The sequence below is a fragment of the Nannospalax galili genome, unplaced genomic scaffold (assembly GCF_000622305.1).
Source record: "Nannospalax galili isolate Female #2095 unplaced genomic scaffold, S.galili_v1.0 scaffold278, whole genome shotgun sequence".
Lineage (NCBI taxonomy): Eukaryota > Metazoa > Chordata > Mammalia > Rodentia > Spalacidae > Nannospalax > Nannospalax galili.
In genome coordinates, this window is record NW_008347536.1 from 6,360,693 (window position 1) to 6,366,311 (window position 5,619).

Genomic DNA, 5,619 nt, shown 5'->3' on the forward strand with positions numbered 1-5,619 from the left:
CTTCTCTCTCGCTGGTGAGTTCCTCTTGCTGCTGTAGACTGAAGACTAGCTGATCTTTTGGAATTCGTCAGACCTTCAGCGCCAGTTTGGGACTACTGAGACATCCAGCCTTGTGGACTGAGCGACTATGGATTCTCAACCTCTCCAGTGTGGTGTAGCCAATTGTTGAACTACTCGGACTCTATCCTGTGAGCTAAGCTGATAAATATCTATATATATTCATTCTACCAATTCTGATCTTTGGAGAACCCTGACTAATATACATGCTAACTAAACATTAAATTTTAAAAAGTTGCATGTCATGATGAAATCAGAAATCAAATGGTCTACCTCTTTAAAAAGATGGGAGGTAGCCAGGTGTGTGGCCCATGTCTTTAATCCCAGCACTCCGGAGGCAGAAGGAGGTGGATCTCTGCGAGTTCAAGGCCAGCCTGGTCTACATAGTGAGTTCCAGGTCAGCTGGGGCTACAGGGAGACCCTGTCTCAAAAAGACCAAAAAGAAAGAAATAAGAAGATGGTAGGTATAGTATTTTCATCTCAAATATCTGATTTTTAAAGAAAAACAATCCTAGTTGCAGATGGTACTTTAGCTACTGTCCAGCCTACTGCCCTCTTACAATGTATTCAATAAGCTTTTCTTCCTATCTAGTCTTAGGGGTGAATTCATTAACTGCTTTCCCCACTGTCTTAGTGTGTTATCTATATTCTCTCTCTCTCTCTCTCTCTCTCTCTCTCTCTCTCTCTCTCTTCCATCTACTCTATAGCTATCAGTTAATCTATTATCTGTCTTCATATTTAAAATTTTCCTCCTATACAAAGCTAGAAAGGAATAGGAAAGGAAGGATGAAAGTCATCTAAGTGTCACATTGATATGTTAATAAACTTTTCCCAGGGTTGGTGAGATGGCTCAGTGGGTTAAGGCACTCCTTCCAAGCCTGATGACCAGAACTTAATCCCCAGCATCCACATGGTGGAAGGAGAGAATTGACTCCAACAAATTGTCCTCTGACCTCCACTCAAAGTCTGTGGCACACATGTGCTATCCCATCAGTAATTAAATATAATTTAAATTAAATAATAATTTCCCAAGAATTCACCATGTGCCAGCCATTCTGGCTGATAAAATAATGATGGGTAGTTGACATCTTCAAGAAGTTTTGAGTTAGTGGAAGAATTTTCAGGTTAGTGGAGAAACAGCACAGATACAGTGATACTCCAAAGACAATGGGGTACATTGACAACACACATGCTAGACAAGTGCTCTCTTGCTGAGCCATATCCCCAGTATTTACATCCTAGATATTTTCAAGGTAAGCTGCAGGGAGCTGCAAGTTGCCTAGGCCCATGTCCTTGCTGCTTCTTAAAGATAAAATACAGGGACTAGAGAAACCACTCAGTGGTTAAGAGCATTTGCTGCTCTTACGAAGGACCAGGGTTCAGTTCCCAGCACCCACACAGCAGTTCACAACCATCTACAATTCTAGTTCCAGGGGATCCAATGTCCTCTTCTGACTTGGGCACTAGGTGTACACGAGGTGCACATACAAACATGTAGGCAAACACCCATACACATAAAATGAAATAATAAAAAAAGTACAACATTGGGGCTGGACAGATGGCTCAGTGGTTGAGAGAGCTGACTGGTCTTACAGAGGACCCAGGTTTAGTTCCCATCACCCACATGGCAGCTAACAACCATCTGTAATTCCATTTCCAGGAGAATCCCATGCTTCTGGTGGGTACTGTATAACATGTGTGCACTTACACACATGAAGGCAATACATTCATACACCTAAAAGTTAAAAAATAATAAAGTATTTCAAAAAATACAATACAAAGGTCTTGGCCAGATATTCAATCTCATCAATTTTCTGTTTGCTTTTGGTAGAGATGATGCCATCCAGCAAGACTGCTTTGAGGTGCCAGACTCAGATATCATTAAAGAGATCTGCTATAATTTGCCTAATCATTGACCTGTTATGTTGAAAAATAATACATGTGGGGACCAGTTCAAGGCTGATCTGAACTAAATAATTGATCCAGTAAATGTCAGATCGAAGGAAAGAAAGACATTATCTTATCTAGACAGGGAATTTGGTCTCTGGCATTACTAAGGGCCTAGTAAGTATGGGTTTGTGTTAGTTATGTATACATTTACATGTATATGAACATTGAGTGAATTAAAAATATATACATATTATACTTCAATTTAATGAAATAATTTATAATTTATAAATACACCTCTTTTTTGTCTTTTTTGAGACAGGGTCTCCTTTTAAATAAATGTATTTAATATCAGCTGAAATAGACTGCTATAGACATTATAATTCATTTTTTTTTAATATTTATTTGCCTATTTTTTTGGTGCATGTGTGTTCCTGTACTAAATGCTTGCAAGATCCCTTAGAGGCCAGAAGAGTGTATTGGATTCCCTGGGACTGGAGTTACAGGTGGCTGTGAACTGTCATGTAGGTGCTGAGAACTGAATACCAGTTCTCTGCAAGGGTAGCAAGTACTCTTAACTGCTGAGACATCTCTTCAGTCCCTATAATTCAATTTTAATCCCAAAAAACCTAATTAGGAAAGTAACAATAAAGTATTGAATTTTTCAGAAACACTTATGCTAAAATGCAAGGTCTGATGTATGTGGGGGGGAAATGAATGTTCTCTACATTAATCTAAGCTGCCAGAGCTTAAATGAAAACATTTAAGGAGAAAAAGCTACCTCACATCAGGCAGGGAAGCAAATTTCCCATGGTACTTACGAGACACCAGGGATCATTCCCTGGGCTAATCACATAACCTCAGTTTAGTTTGAATCTGATCATTCTCAGGAGAACTTGTTATAACTCACAGCTGTCTCTATTCTGAATTGACCAAAGTCACCACCTTTACAGAAACAAAAACCTACATTCTTCTCTTTTCTCCTGTCATTACCCTGCAACTCATTTGGGAAAACGTCAAACTGTATTATGTCTTTTGACACTGTGAATATAGTCATAGTCAAATGTCACCCCAAAATGCCTCACTAAGAAGATAGCATCTTCACTAAATATATTGGCTGTTAAATAGAATGGGGACTGTAAAAACATAAGTAAATGACTTTGAAAGAGAAATAGGCTGTTGAAAGAAAACTGAAATATTACTCTTAATATTCGTAAACTCAATAGCTTCCTTCTATATGTGTTGTTATTTTTTTATTATCAGCATATTCTGTGGATAAATACCTTCATCACTGTAACTGGTTAGTAGTTTCTGAGTTTAACAAAGTAACTGATTGCACGGCAGCTTAGTATTTTGTTCTCAAAGCTAATTATATACTTGATATACCAGGTCCCTAAAGAAGACAGTTTTTTTTTAAAAAGTAAACACTAGAGTAAAATGTAAATATTAGCAAGATTATCTAACTATAAATAGATGAACACTTATTCCCCAGGAACAAAATAAAGGTACAAAAATGACATAACTCTTTGAAAAAAATAATTGGGCATGGTAGCTCACACTTGTAATCCCAATACTTGAAAAAATTAGGAGGATTAGGAGTTCAAGGCCAGTCTTTGCTACATAGGAAGTTTGAGGCTAGCATATCTTCAGACACACACAGATATTCTCTCTCTCTCTCTCGCTCTCTCTCTCAATTCAAGTTTCAAGCTTGTTAATTTTGGATTATAATAAAAAATAAAGAGGGAATTTGAGCCCAGTATAGTGGTGCTGATCTGTGATCTTAGCACTCTGGAGGCAGAGCCAGGAAGACCATGAGTTTGAAACCATTCTGAACTAGGAGCCCTTGAGTTTAAAAAGAGAGAGGGGAGCTGGGAGTGATGGCATACACCTTTAATCCCAGCACTGGGAGGCAGAGGCAGGTGGATCTCTGTGAGTTCAAGGCCAGCCTGGTCTACATAGTGAGTTCCAGCCTAGCTGGGGCTACAGGGAAACCCTGTCTCAAAAAGACTAAATAAATAAATAAATAAATAAATAAGTGAATAAATAAATAAGGGGAGAGGGGAGATCTGGCATGCCAGATCAGATAAGAGAATGGAAGAGCTGGCTACCCAATCAGATGAACAACCTGCAACCCCAAGGAAGGGAAGGAAGGGGATTCCCCAAGATTCTGACCACCTTTGCAAACATCTGAGAGCAGCACAGGAAGAGAGAAGGCTTGTTCTTTAAGAGAATTCAGACAAAAGATCAGAGGTCAGATCTGCCAGGAAAGAGACTCGAGACTTCGTAAGAGTTGTCCCTTTCTCTCAGCTTCCCCAGATGGGAGTGAAACTGGGTTATCCCTGTTTCCTAAGGTCTCTCACAGGGACTGACAAAGCGCAAAGTTTGTAGAATTAACAGAATAAATCCAACAGACAGTCCTGAAGAAGCAGAGTTTTCTGCTTCTGAAGTGGTAAGGAAATTGGAGTAAACCTAGGAATCTGTGAGGTTGGATTAGATACTTGATTATATTTAGGGTCCCTTCTAGGAAGTTTGCAAATCTTCAGCATCATATTTGCTCATATTTTACCACTTATTTGACTTCCAAAATACAGTTCCAGTCTATTCAGTCCTCTCACCTGCTGCTATTCCCCTAGCCCAAGATACTCTCTTGAAGTGATCTGGACTACTGACTGACTGGACATCTAAAAGGACTCCTCAGTCTTTTTTGTTTTGTTTTGTTTGGTCTTTTTGAGACAGGGCTCTTCATTCTACTTTGCAGCCAATGTAATGATTTTTTTTTTAAAGGAGGTGTAGATAGAGAGCAGATATAAAAGTCATTTGTATTTCTTTTCTTTTCTTTTTCGAGACAGGGTCTCCCTGTAGCCCCTGGAACTGGGACTGACCTGGAACTTGCTATGTAGATCAGGCTGGCCTTGAACTCATAGGGATCCGCTTGCCTCTACCTCCTGAGTTCTGGGACTAAAGGTGTGTGCTACCATGCCTGGCTTCATTTTATTTCTGTATATCAACAGTTAGAAATAAAGATACTTACAGGCATGATGATACACTTGGGAGAGAGAGGCAGGAAGATTAATGTGGTCCACTTGGCCAGTTCCAGGCCAGCCCAGGACTACATTGTAAGACCTTGTCTTAAAAAAGGAAGAAAAAAGAAAAAGAAAGGGGGGGGGACAAATACAGTTTATCACAGCATCAAATGTTTCAAACTGATATACTTTATTTAAGAGAAATTTAAGAAAAATCAAATATAGAAAAAAATCTATGCCATATTTCTGGGTAGAAGACTCGGTTTAAAGTTGTCACCCCCCGCCCACCGGCTTCTTTCCTAGCACATTTAAGTCACATGTATGGGATAACGGGGCAGCTGATAATTTAGGATTCTGTCAGTGTGTGTTCCAAGGGTCAATGGTTCAGTTGATTAGTATCCAAAAAGCACCAGTTACACAGGAGTCTTGATGCGTGACTGGATAGGTGTGGCAGTGCATGATCTCAAGTTTTCAATCTTCGACCTCTTTAGGGGGGAAAAAGTTGTCAATTCCTCCCAACCTATAGGTTCAATGCAATTCAAATCCAAATCAAATGGTTTTGTTTTGTTTATGAGACTTTATAAGCTGGTTTGAAAATTTATAGGAATATAGAAAGGACAAAGAACAGTGAAGATACTTTTGAGAAAGAACC